Source organism: Thalia democratica, chromosome 6 (genome assembly GCF_965202585.1).
Source record: "Thalia democratica chromosome 6, ktThaDemo2.hap1.1, whole genome shotgun sequence".
NCBI lineage: Eukaryota > Metazoa > Chordata > Thaliacea > Salpida > Salpidae > Thalia > Thalia democratica.
In genome coordinates this window covers 61,906,109-61,921,269 of record NC_139170.1, presented here as the reverse complement: position 1 = coordinate 61,921,269, position 15,161 = coordinate 61,906,109, and the positions used below count along the sequence as shown (strand labels likewise).

Here is a 15,161-nt window from a genome sequence, read left to right as displayed (position 1 = left end):
TGGCAAGTAAATTAAAAAGTCTACAAACAAAGAAAATCTTATGTACAAATTACAACTTTTTATAGAAAAACTAAACTTGCTTAGTACAGAAAATGGTTACTACTGAATTTATACCTAAAAAATAAATCTGAAGTTCTAACTTTGCAAACATAAACACTTAAACTCTTACTTTTCACCTTTGTAACTAAAATTCATTCTTCTCTCCTTTTGGTTGATGAACTTCTCCATCACCTCTTCCATGAAACTAGTACAGTTTTTAAGTAAGTCCCTACCAATTGAAATTACACTTAAAGAATTTAACCTTGACTGACCCATGGTGTTTCTCAAAAATGTTTTGATCCTTTTCAAAGATGAAAATGTTCTTTCAGCTTCTACACTAGTCATGGGAATAGTTATCAAAATTCTAAGAAGCTTTGCAGTCTCGTTAAATATTTTAGTCAGGTTATGTTCTTCAAGATATAACAATATTTTCACTAAAGCATCCTGATGCATTTCTATACGTGAATAAAATGTTTTCAGTTCTCTTTCTAACTGTTTACATTCAACTACTGGATAACACTTCTTTACTGTTTCTATAAGCTTTAAAGGAAAACAAGATTTATAAACAGTAAAATATTTTGCCAAAAATAACTGCGAAATTCTTAAATGGCCTGAAAACTTGAACCTTTCAGTGATGTTGAAGCTGACACTATCACAGACTTCTTTTGCTGAAGAAGAAAGGCTTTTTTTTAACTTTCTCTGTACTACTTGAATTTCTTATACTGTTGACTGCAGCTTGAAATGTTTCCAAATGTTGTTTAACTTTTTGAACAGTTAAGTCTGTGCATTGCATGATGTTATACAAAGTTTCAACTGCAGGCATAATTTCCTCTGTTAACTGTTATAACTGGCATGATTTAAGCTTAAAAACTGTCCAATTTACTTGACTAGTATTTTTCTTCATTTTCCTAGTTATAAAATCTATAAAAATAGCAATTACCTTGTTCAACAAAAAATATTGTTTTAGCTATACAGAGTAAACTAATAAACAGTTTCAATATGAAAAAAATAAAAGCAAGGTTGCCACTCTAAAAACAAGGTTGCCACTCTTTGAGTCAAAAAACTGTCCTGAGTGACCTTGATTCGGGATGAAACACTTTTTTCACAATTTGATCTTATTTTATGTAGTTTTTACTAAGCTACAAAATGCTTTTTATAGATTTTAAAAATTTTAAATAATTTTTTAGATTTAGTCGGTCAAAGTCGAAGGCAACAAAAGGTTCCTTATGGGAGGCACAAACTAAAACAAGGTTAAAAAAAAAGTGTTTTAAGCCCCCTTTTAAGCCCTTAACATCTACTTTAGAATTATTTCTATGAATTATTTCTTATGACAGTATTTTTCTCAGGAGCTCAATTTTTTAAGTTTGGTTGGTGAGGCTGTTGACTTTTCAATAAATTTAAAGATAAATTATAAATATGTAACCATTATAGCAGTAAAAAAAATGGTTAGTTAGTTTTCATGTGGCCATAGGGGTAAACACTTATTTTAAAATTTTAAATAAGCTTGTTATTTTCTGAGTAAAAAACTAAAACTGCTTTAATCAGCCTGAATATTTTTCTAATTTGGCCTGCTTTAATTTATCTTGGGTCATCTTGAGTTTTTTTTTTATTTCTAAGTTATCCTGATTATGAGGCAAAGCAACCATGTTTCAACAATTTTATCTAACATTTTTGCTTTGTTTATGAAAAATTTAAACCAAAAGTCATATAAAGTAGACTAAATTTTTCTAAAATGTTAAACTACTCTAAGTAATCAAAGTTTCTAAGTTAAGGCTATTTACTTTATTTAAATATGTGACTGTTTCAATAATACTAATTTTTATTTGATATAAATCTAAATTATTTATCTGTAAGAGTAAACTAGAAGTTTATAATAAACTTCTTAACATTATTTTCAGAACTCAAATTTTACATTTAAATATAATTTAATTAAATATTTTATTAACCTTGTGATAACAATAATCAGTTATAGTTAAGTTTATGTATGCAGATTAAATTAAATAAATCAAATTTTTAAGACTTTGGTGATTTAGGTTTTTTATCTATTTTTTTCAAAACATGTAATTTATGACAAATTTTGTTCTTTCATTGTTTCGTTTTAATAAAGTGATCTCTTAAATTTAAAATATCATGTGGGTACATAAACTTAAGTTTAATCCTTTGCACTTTGCAGTAGCTTAGCTTTGTTTTTAATTTATGTTTACAATAGCTTGTAGATGATACTTAAGCAAGTCCTGTTTTGGGTAATTTTCAACTTAACTTACTTACCGCAAGATATTGATTTTGCGGTAATTCTTGACGAAATTTTGCTTTTTTGAGTTCATTTGCGGCAGTCAGCTAAGAGTTTGCGGCAGTGAAGTGGGCAAAATGGTCGTTTTCAAAATTGGAGTTTTAAAAGAGATTTCGTTGTAAAATATAACGAAAACGTTATAGATACTTATTTTTTCTTACAAAATTTCAAGGTGGTGCAGTTGCGGCAGTGCAACACCCCACGCGACGCCCCTGGTCCCAACTAACCTCACTAGCTTGTAAATTAAATGGTTTAAAAAACTTGCTATAGGTAACATATTACATGTAAAAAAATATGTACCATTAAAAAAACTTTGGTTGCTGTTTATCTTACTTGTATGTGGGGTATTGACTCGTATATATTGACAAAATTAATGACTTGTTTGTTAAGTCATGTTGATATACAAAATAAATGTGCATCTATTTACAAATTTCTAATTACGTTATAAAAATCTTAAAACTTAGAATTTGTGATAAAAAAAATACCATTATTTTTTTACAAGTATACTTTTAATAACAAATAACAGTTTTAGTATAGAATTTCTAAGTTTCTAAATATATACAAAGCATATATTTAAAAGAAAATTAATGACTTAAAAATAAGTAACTTAAAAACCAAGTACTTAATTTATTATTGTATCTTGATTAAAAGAACCTCTTAATAGAACTTTATAATTAACAAAATAAAACAACCACTGTTTTTTTTAAAAACTTTAAACTACAAATACTCACCATAGCTTTGATGAATCAAAGCCGTTGATGTAGTATATTTTGTGAGGCCTTGTACTTCCCTGTAACTACTTAAACAAGTCTATTAAGATAAGTTTTGAATCAATAATACAATTTAAATACTTTGTCTAATTTATGTAAAGATAAGCCAATCAACTTTTCAAGTCAGTGTTTTCTAACAATCCTATTTTATATTTAAATTTTGAATATTATTTAGTGATAAACAAATGGGGAAAATAGTTTTTGATATTTTATACTAAATAAATTATTAAAAACCAAACTTACTTAAGCACAACTTACAAAATAAGTTTTTATTGTGATCTTTTTTCATAACTTCCTTGTAAATATGACCTTCTTTCCATTTTACTATTTTTTATTTTAAAATTAAACCTGTTAATATGAAATTATATAAAATACTAGTGTATAAACACCGGTCGTTTGGGTCAAAATTGCTTTAAAACTTTAAAAACAAAATAGTTGTAGTATGATGGCTTAAAAAACCATTCTTTAAAATCTATGAAATTTCTTAAAGTATAACAAACAGAGTGTTTTTAATCAAAAATTATAAACATAATGGTGATAAGCTTCTGAAAATCATAAAACAGAAATACATGATCAAAACTTATCTAATAAATTATTCTAAAAGTTTTAACTGACTAAGGTTATAAGATTCTACATTTAAAAGGTAGTTCCACTTACTCTTTAGAAACAAAATAATACGACATAAGTTTGATATTGAAAAAAACAACATTTAATCCAGTATAAACAAATACAAGTAAAAAGTTCATATCATTAAACAGTTTTTCCATTTTCTAGCATTCATGACCCGACACTTATAGTTCACTCTCTCTCGATCAACGCGAGAGTCAGTCCCTTCATGCCGTTGATGAGATCATCGAAAGGATCGGGTTTCGCAGGAGGATCGACCCGATCCAGCATCAAGCCAATATCGACCGGAGATGGACTGAAGATGCACTCCTTGGCAGATTCGACAACTCTGGACAACGCTTCTTCGAAGCACGGCGAGGGAGCGTCGTCCGCGGACTCCTCCGGAGGGTCTTCCTGGAGGATCTGATACATCCTTGGGAAGTCGTAAACGACCTTCCCCACCAGGAAATCCTCCACTCCCTCTGCGGTGGGAACGACGTTTTCAATATCGAGCTGAAACCGCAGCGCTTCTTCAATATCAATATGCAGCTGATCAGGGTCGATTCCCATTTCCTGCTCCAGGTCGATCAGGGGTTTGGACTTGTCCGGGTCGTAGTAAAAGCTTCTGATAATGTCAATGGGGTGGAGTTCCTTCTTGTCTGTGAAAAATGGTTCAGTTGAAGAACTATGTAGGAGAAATGTTTTAAATTAAATTGGTTCAACCCTTACAATACAGTGATAAAAACTTGTAGTAATTAAAAGATTGTTTGAGAATATTGGCAAAGATATAAATTAACTACAAAAAATTTCTCAGATTTCTTTAGCTGAATTTATATAAATGATTGCACAGAATTGTAAAAACTTTGTACTGTATAAATAACTTTGAGTAAAGTTACTTCAAAACCGATCATTATGTAGGAATTCAATATGTAGGACAAAGGGCATGATTTTTGTTTCACTAGCTGGTCTTTTTTATTAGATTTTGATCAATTTTACACAAAAAAAGTTAACATTTGCGACCAGATGTTCAAAAAATATAGTTTTTTGAAAGATTTTTTAAAGTGCAAACAACAAACATTATATATATTTATGCTTATTAACCTAGTTGATAATTTTAACAACCCCCCTTAAAAGTTTACATACATGGGGTTATATAAACAACCTCTCAAGTTTTCTTAAAGTAGTATTTATATACAAATGTTAAATTGTAGTTGATTTTTTTTTGTACCATTGTAGTAGTTAATCTTTAATTAAAAACTTGTGATCAATAAGTATAACAAAAGCATAACAGGGGGTAGCTAAATCATTAAAGACTGAAATAAACATACAAGAAACGTTTGTTTTTTTTTTAACGTAAAATTAGTATAAATTTAGTCAACAGTATTAGGTGTTCTTATTGATCTTTACTAAGTGTAAATTGTTCATGGCTTGTTACACTTATTAAAAAAAAGTGATTATAAAGAACTGCAAAAATCTATTAACTTGATCAATGTGTTTTTGATATTATTTCAAGTTTTTCTAATACTTAAAACTTATACTTTACTGAAGCTGTTACAATTGGCAACTTTATTTAACTAATTTATTACACTAACTTTATTAACTTCATATATGTATTTTAACTTGAAATCTCGAAAGCATTATTGTTTTCTTGATTAAATGTTTTTCAAGATAAAACATTGAATGATTAATTTTTAGAATCAATTTTGAAATTAATAAGTAAGATAACGTTTTTGAAAAAAAAGTTTCTTGTGAAGTTTTTTTCTAATAAATATTGTTATAATAGCTGTAACATCTTTGATAGTCACAACTTAAAATACATTAGACCAAAAATTGGATACTAAAAATTGAAGCATGTAATTTTTATAAACAAGACCAGCATTTTTAATTTATTGTTTAAAGAAACAAATAAAAAAATTAAATAAAAAAAATAATAAAAACATAAATGCTTAAATAATTAAAACTTGACTTTTTAAAAGTAACAACACAAAAATATTACCTTCATCATCACTCTCTTCATCAAATGTCAAGTTTTTCCTCAGACTTGCTTTCAGAGCTTCAATCTCTGCACGCTTTCTTGCTTGACACCTTCTGCTGAAACTTCCAGGTTCAGGAGTGGAAGTCAAAAATGGCTCCACATCCGCGTTGACTCTTTCAAAAACTTGATCCATTTCTCTTTGTAATCTACTTATTGGTGGACTGTTTCTACTTGCCTGCCCTGAAGTTCTGGAGCATTGAACTTTTGATCTCACCCTTTTCATTGTGAATACAATACTTAGTAACCTGCTAGTATTTTATAATAATTTAAAATTAATTTGTATAAATCTAAAATAACAATTGCGCTGACGGAATGAAAACAAAACCTTCAAAGAATATACAACAAAACAGATTTTTTTTTTCAATATGATCTTTGTGAGTCGTTAGTTACAAATTAAAGCAAAAAAAAAATAAAGCACTAAATAGTACTTTATTTAAACTATTTAATATAGTCTTAGTGTGTTTATTTAAGTTTAGTTACAAGTAAAAGCACTAAGTAATTCTTAATTTATTTTGGAAATTAATTATTAAATATATACAGAAAGCACACAAAAAAACACAAACATAAAAGTATTAATTAAAATCATTTTGGTTTTGTAGCTTTTAATGACTTTAAACTAGGTTATTCGTGTTTATGGTGATTTTAATAATGGTATTAAAAAAGTTTTTATGAAGATAAAAACGGAGAGTACAATTAAAGACACTAAATATTATGCCGTTGTCTTTTTTGTAATTTATACTTTTTATAAGACTTCAAAAAGAAGTATATATGTTTTTATAAACATATAAATTATAAACTACAGTTCAGCAGAGAAAAAAAATGTTAAGAAATTTTTATTAATATTTATACAACAACAGTCTCAGAAAATTCTTATCTAAACAATCATTTTAAATAATATTTAAGTTTGTAAGTACCCAAAAAATAGATTTTCTAGTTCATTTTTGATGATAAAGTAACAAAATAAAAACAAATAAACACAATAAGCCATTTTTACTGTAAACAAAGACTGTTTATTTTTTAGTGATGCCAAATGTATCTTAAGTATCAATAAAGTTTTACAGTTTTGAGTAGCAAAATATAATGTAATTGTGTTTTAATAATGTAATTTAATTAATAAATACTTTTTTACAACAGTAATAAGGTGTTTAAGCTGTTTAGGTTCAAAATTTAAAATATATATGGATACACAAGCCTGTGATTTAATAAATATAAAAACTAATGCACAGTATTATTCTCAAGTTGTTTTTGTATTGCACAGTGTATTTGAATATAAATGTATTAATGTATTTTTCAGTACACATACATACAAGTTACTTGTTTTTTTGAAAGTAACTTTAAGTTTGTCCAATTTATTTATCTTAAAAAAAAGTAGTTTTATAAATCTATTTGTTAAAAAAAAAACTAATGACACAGTAAGTTTGATTTATAAACTTTTATAAGATTTTTATAAGCAGTGAGACGGTGTTTTAAACTGCTAGAACCTAATATAACAATTGATAGCTTTTTTTAATAGTTTTACTAACTTGGTTTTGTAATATAGCTAAACTTGTTAAAATAAGAAGTCTAAATACGAAAAATGTCTGTTATTTTATTTTTTCTACAAATTCAAATAATCTATTTCAAATATAAAAAATGTGTTAAGTAAGATACATCTGTTTTCCCTCAAAATTAATTTTAGCATTGGATTCACTTAAAATAACACAAAAAAAGCCTAATAGCATTTACCACCATTAAAATTTTAAAATTTTTCTGAAAACAACCCCTACCTAACGTGTCTGCAGGGTTGCAATTCTTTTTTCAAAAACTTTTCCAAGTTTTCCAAATTTCTTCCAGGTTTTTAAAGTACACATTTTTGGATCTATTTAAGTTTAAAGTTAAGTTAAAGGTAAGAAACTGTGTAAAAAACATTGAAAAGATACTATAAAGCTACTTTAAATATGTTTTTTAATAAAACAAGTTTTGATGATGACAAAATTTATTTATTTATATGATAGTTTTTTTAGTCAAATCGAAATATTACTACTGAACATTGTTAAAATTCCAGGTTATTCCAGGTTTTTTTTTTTCAATTTTCTCAAATTCCAGGTTTTTGTTGCCTAAATTGTCAAAATCCAGTTTTTTTCAGGTTCCAGGTAAAAAAGGCAACCCTGTGCATGGGAGTTGGGACCTTAAAAATGAATATGAATTGTAAAAAATGATCATCAGTTTTTGAATGTATACATTTTTTATTTCCTAATAGTAGAGAACTAAGCTTAAATTCTAAAAAAAGAATCTTTAAATTAGTTATAAAATGCCAAAATGTTATAATGTGCTTTATTTTATATCAGTTCTATAATTTTTGAGGAAACATTATAATAAAATTGGCTTCAAACTTTGATTTTTAGCATATTATTTAACAGAAATAGTACTTAAAACATATAAAACAATGAATGCTTAATCTACAAACAATTTTATAAAAGTTTTTAAAGTTGTTGGTAAAACCTAAACTTAATTTAAGAATGACCACAATAAAAAAAAATAGTTACAAACTAAAAAGGTTCTAATGCTGTGAAGAGTAAATTAATAAAACATGTAAAAATGAAAACTTGCTAAAACTAAATATTTAAAATGAACTTTTACACAAAATATTTCAAGTTTAAGTTTAATTAAATTTTTGATATGATAAAAAAAAATTTTATAGTTAAGGATTTAAAAAAATTTTTCACAAAAAAACGCTCCATAAAGTTCCAGGTATCTTTATTACTTTGCATATTACAAATTTAATAAAATTCAATTAGTTTGTTTTGTAAAATTTTTAAGTTTTATTACTTAACACATTTATATGTACTTTAACAAAATACTAAACATAAAATTCAATAATCCACATTTAGTTTTTATTTTGTTATACATATTATTGTCACTAGCTCAATTTATTAACCAAAGTTGTTGCACTACATTCTACAATGAAAAATCAAACAACTAATTCATTAAAACTCTAACAAGTAAATGTTGTACTCAGCGCATTTTTTATTAAATATTAAGATTAATTTGATCATTTTTCTTTCTTTTTTACCTTAGAAATTTTACTTATTTATACTTGTTGCTTTTTTGTTAATCACTTATTTTTTTAGCTTACTTAATATTTTGTAATAAAACTCTTTTTTCAACTAGGTTTCAAACTATTTGTCGTTATACATCAGTTGCTTTCTATTTATATGCATGTATTACTAAACTGAAAAACATTAATTTGGAAAGTTTGAATTAAAAATTGTTTTTTGCATCTTTTTGTATTTTGAATTAAAAACATTGAGCAAAGCAGAAACTCAAAGTTGATTTTTCTACTCTTAATTTGTTCTCATTTCAACATCGTTGTATTAAAAATTAATCGTTTGAGTATTACAATAAGACTCATAGTTATATTTTTTATATAAAAAACATGTATTATGTACACCATAATTTTAATACAAACAAAACCGGAGCAGATTCAAGTTATGAAGTAAAATAAAACTTATATGCTAATTTCCTCTGACTTTTACTGAGTAGTTTTATTGAGTTTTTCTAACAAAACACCAAACATGTTGTTTTGTTTGTTTTCCATATCTGCTAATTTTTAAACTAAAGGTTTTCACAAGGCATCATAATTAGTGCTCATCTATCCACATATGTGTTTATGCAGCTGTTTGCTTTCTTATTAATTTTTTGTTAGTTAGTAGTGCCACCTAGTAAAAAGAACTTTTAAACTAAATGACCGGTTGTAATAGGTAAATAGGTGAATATTTTTATTAAAACAGATCATCTTAATATTTTGTATTTAGAAAAGTAAGCTTAAAAATAGAATAAAAATAGCTGAGACATTCACCAGTTTTACATTAAGTCAAGGTTTTCTTAAAATTGTTTTCAAAACCATCCACAAAAAGCAACGCTTTTTTGTAAGTTGCTAATGTGTATCGTTTTATTACTAGTTCGTTACCCATTAAATTTTTCCCATAAATTACCTTGGTTTTAAAAGTTTTAAAAATAGTAATTAGATCTTAAAATCATTAAAACCAAAACTCTAAATGTTTTTAGATATTTTATTTGCCAAAAAACGACAATGACTTGACTTTTTTGTAGTTTAAAGTGTAAAATTGAGGATTATAAGCGATCAAACGTTTTAGCTATATAAAATAAAATTTAGTTTTTGTAGAATTGAATAAAAATCTTGAGACCTACAAAAACAAATTTAGGTACTATAGAAAAAACTTTAAACTAAATTATTTCAGATGCAAATATCTTCAATTTTCTTTTTATTATTATTAAAACTTATTTACCAATTTTGTTCACATTTACAAGTTAGATACAAGTAAATATAATATACTTGAATAAAATAGTTACAACTGTAAAGTTTTATAACAAATTAACTAAATTCTTTTAATTATTTTCAACTAAACAAACGTAGTTTTAGCTTAATTGTAACAACTATCCAAAAAATAGACAATAATTTATAACTAAACTAAAGTTTAAACGTATTTATATACATACGTTATCGGATTAACTATTAAAAAATAGTTTTTAATCATTATGAGGTTTTATCCTAACCATTTTATACAGTCAGAGCCACTATAAATGATGTTCTATTAAATCCAGCTGTTTAAAAGCTTCTCTTTTATCTTAGTTTGTTTTGAATAAACGATTTCATTCATAACCGCTAGATTTACAAATATTAAAAGACTTGGCAGTTTTGCTTCAGATAATTTTAACATAAAAAATGTCTCTTTTTGTTAAATTTAAAAGTTTGTTAAAATAAATGATCAAAAATTATTTGACGTAACTTAATTCTATTACTCTGTACCACCTGTGACATTATTGCATATAATTTCTAAGATAAAGCGCAAAAAGCATTACAATTCTATCATACATTTACTAATTGACACAATAATGAAGCTCTAGTCATATTTTCTAAATATATATTTTAAAACTGAAAAAGAGTTAAAACCATTAATTAATATTTATGAAAAAACAAAAGTATATGTGCTATAGAACAAAAAAAAAAAAAGATAGCTAAAAGTTTTATTAAGCACATTTATTATTGAAAAATTTTGAAAATTCCTAGTTTTTTGTTTATTTGTTTTTTTTTATCATCTCGGCTATTTTTAAACCAAGGTATCAAAAGGTATCAAAAGGTACCCCTTTTCAATTTTTGAACTTCTCGTTTTGGTTACTTTTTACCTCATTTTACACATTACTCATTTGTCATCAAGGTATATATAAATTTATTGTAGAAGTAGTTTTACAACATGCTTATAACTTAGTACAATTAGAAATTAAATATAATTATATAAATTATCGGTCACAATTAGAATCTCAGCTTTTAAATAAAAGTTTGACCTAAAATATTAGGATTTAACAAACTAAAATTTTTTTTGGCTTACTTTTACGTTGTTTTTTGTCGTCATTATACTTGCTTACTTTTTTCAAGGTATCAACTTTCTGCTCATTTACCTTTTATTTATTTTTACTATATAACTGATTATGCACAAACTAATTTAATAATACGTGCCGATTAACCGCATAAGTTGATTCAAACAAGTTTTTATGTTTTTTAGACAGGCGGATAAAAACTAAAAACCATAAAAAAGTAGAAAAGTAGTTTTTAAGTAGTTTATGTTTTTATAAAGTTTAAAAGTATATGAAAATATAAACTTTCTAGTTTACTTACTACTTCCAAAACCATTCTACTTTAAAATAATCATTTTGTTCAAAAGTAAAAATATCTTTTTTATGTTTAAGTGTCTTACGCATAACTTGTTTAATCAGATTTACAAGTAATTTGTTTTGCCAGAATGACTTGTTAAAGAAGTACAAGTTAAAAAAAAAAATGTATTTGACACTTGCCAAACATAAAAAAAAATAAAATTAATACGTTTTGATACACTTTATCGCTTATGTATTGTATTTGTTAGTTCAAAAACTAATACAACACTACAAAAGTATACACTATAATAAAAACATAGTATAAACACAATTGTTATAGATTATATTTAAACATACTGCTTTTTAAAGCTTTAGACATCCTTTTGCTGTAAACTGCTGAATAAAGGTTTAATTCTATTGTAAAGTCTCAAATTTTGATTGTTTATACTAGATGAAAGTTTTACTAAAGTACGCCATAGACATTTGATTAATGTTCTTGATGTTTTTTCTATTTAATTTTATTTTACTTATCTTCACTTAAAACCAAATCGGTTGTAAGTTTAATAATACTTTAAAAAACTTTTTTTAAAATTTAATAATCAACACTTTTTGAGATATAGTTTAAGTAAGTTTTAAATTATAGTAACTTATAGTAATTAATAAAACTAACTTTTGATAAATATTTATTTTCAATTTTGTTTTACTATTACAATCTAATTTATTAGATCTTTTAATACTTTATTTAAAAAAATATGTATCACTTTTTGTTTTGTAGCAGTATAACATTTTTAAGAATGTAAAATGTCAAAAATTTAATTTTCACATAACATTTTCGTTAAAAAAAAAATATTAAATGATTGCAATAAATATTTTGAAGGGAGAGATGTGAAATTATAATTATTTTACGGACAAAAATTTCAAACTCAGTCAAAGCATTATTACGTCATAGCATCGTCACAAAGGCTTTATAAACTCAACAAGTTCATAACCAACGTGCCCGGCTAGCTCAGTCGGTAGAGCGTTGGACTCTTAATCCAACGGTCGTGGGTTCGAGCCCCACGTTGGGCGCAACTGTTTTGTTTGACGTCATTATTGCTGTTTATTATCTTGTTAATATAACAATATTTTTTAGTATAAATTAAACAGTTTTAAATTATTATCGTCTTTCTTGAACTTTTTTTTATAGTTTTCTACTTATTAAGATTCTGGTTCAGTTTTTTACAAAAAAATCTGGTTATAAGTTTTTTTATTTGACTTAGTTAAAAGATATTATCAAGAAACCTGTAAGTAGCAGTGCTTGACGTAGAATTAATCAATTAATTGTAATATGGTTTTAACTTAGATATAGTTTAAAAAGGCCTTATTAATAACCACAAAAAGTCTACTTTCATTTGTTTTTTAACAAAAGTGCATTGTCCAGGAATAAAACCCGGGCCTCCCGCGTGGCAGGCGAGAACTCTACCACTGAACTAGTAATGCTTGCGATAAAGATTGCATTATTGCGGCAATTATTTACTTAAAAGTTAACAAGCTGCGATTTCAACTTTTACCCACTGATTCTTATATGTTATGTTAACAACAAGTATTAATAGTTTAACGCATAGCCATCATGAATGGCTTTCAAAAGGCCTGGGCAAACAGGCGTTTCAATTCAACACTGTATACAAGCAAAATCTTATTAAACATATTAATTGTCATTGAACCAATTGTTTGTTGGTTTTAGTTCATTACGTCAGTAAGTGTTTATAAAATTAATCTTAATTCGCAAATTTTAATGATAATATGCTTGTGACATACTTTATTTAATCCTTTAGCTTACCAATTTTTATGTGCAAGTATTAATTTGCTTGCGACATACTTTATGAAGTTGTGTTTTGATAAATTGACAAAATTTTTAAAGTATGTTTTAGGAGATTAAATTTTACAAATGTCCGATTCAACATTTTCATTCGTTTTATTAGTTTTATTATTCTTATTGGTTTATTAAAAAAAATCTGATTAGTTTTTAAAAGATTATCAACTTTTAATATACGTTTATCTAGTTTTTTTTTTTTTGAAATTTTTTAGAATTCTATCATTGAAACCTGGTGTCACAAAAATCTACTAAGCGAAAATAAACTATCCAAAATAATAACCTAAAACTTGTCACCATATTAAAACAATCATTATGAAACCAAGTTACCTTTTATTATCAAGTTGTTATTTTTTTGTTGTTTCTGGTTTAAATTACTAAGTTTTAAAACTTTTTACCTCAAAAAGTATCCACTTTTTAGCATATAGTTCTGTTTGCTAAAAACTAGTAGAAACTGATGTTTTAAAAACGCTTAAGCTTTAAAACAAGAATCATACTATTTAAATAAAATTAAACAATTTAATTTTTATCTATTTTTATTAGCAAAATACTAACCAATGCTAAAAAATGATCATAATTTGTTAAACTTATAAAATGAACTAAAACACTATCTTTTATGAAAGCATAAGTTTTTGTATTAATTTATGTAATAGCTTTAAATAAGTTAAAAATTTATTCATATATACGCTTATAAACAATAAAACCCACTCGTATAACATATTATAATGATAAAGTTAGTATATATAAAATTTAGTATATTTTAGATCATATAAAAAATATAAAAGCTTTTTTTTTTTAGTAGCTGGTAAACATAAGAATATTGAATTTAGGCTTTCCGCTTAAACTAAAAAGTTAATATTTCTTCCCTAAAAATCCTTAGTCGTCATCAAAACGGAATCACAAAAATGGTCATTTTTGTTAGATTACTTACTGCGTCTTAGAACTTCACTAAAAAAAGTTTATAAGCCCTTTTAGTTATAATTTAACTTGCCATTAACGAGGCGCATACCACCAGGCAACCTTTTATCGTCTGGTGCAACACTATTTTATTTTAATTATTGAAAATTTAAAGATCCCTTTTAACGTCCTGTTACAACTTCTTTAAAATTAATTCTAAAATTGAATAATTAAAAATAACATGATATATTGCTTATGGAACGAAAAAAAATACCTTGGATTTCTTTTAACACTTTGTCCAGGACAGCAGATTTTATTGTTTTATGTTTCCTTTTATTTTTTTAAATCTTACCTTCCCAAACCAAAACCTTAGTAATTACCTTCTGGAGAAAACTAATAAATGAACCTTTTTCTTGATTTTTTCCTCAGCGGATTAAAAACATATTTTAATCCTGTTGTTGTTGAAGAAAATGGCTTTGCTTTTTGATTTAATTTGTTTTTAAATAACAGTACAATTGTCGCCGTCTATGGTTATCCCTTTTGTCGGTGTGACGAAAATCCCCCAATATTTGCTGAGTCAGCATAAAAAAGTATAAATTTTTTAATGTTTTAATTAGTTTATGAAATGTTTGGGTAAGGTGGGTTAGGGTTAAAGGTAAAAAAATAAAAAAAAACTTAACAAAAAAAAAAAAAGATGATTTTAGGCAAAAAAATTGGCAAGTATTTGGGGAAACACCTTTGCTTTAAAATCAGATCCTTCTATGGTAAAACGTACTATCTCATCCAATGTAACTTTAATACTGAAACTTTGAAAATATTTTCAAGTTTGTTATAACTAATACTATATGCTTAAGTACTACTAAAATTTAAAAACATTTTCAACAACTGTTTATTCTATGTTTTCAACAATTTTTAAAATTTTTACTACATTTTTGACTTTAAACAGGTTTAATTAGTTATTTGTGAAAAATAAAATTTGAATTTTCCTTTTTTAAAGTTTAAAGTTTAGACTCTAGGGGT

General features: G+C 25.7%; 1 non-coding gene across 1 annotated transcript; it reads left to right on the top strand.

The window, feature by feature from the left end:
* Positions 1-12,387: 12,387 nt before the first annotated feature.
* Trnak-cuu (transfer RNA lysine (anticodon CUU)) lies at positions 12,388-12,460 on the top strand. Its single transcript has one exon. It is a non-coding gene; the product is annotated as a tRNA-Lys (tRNA).
* Positions 12,461-15,161: the final 2,701 nt, after the last annotated feature.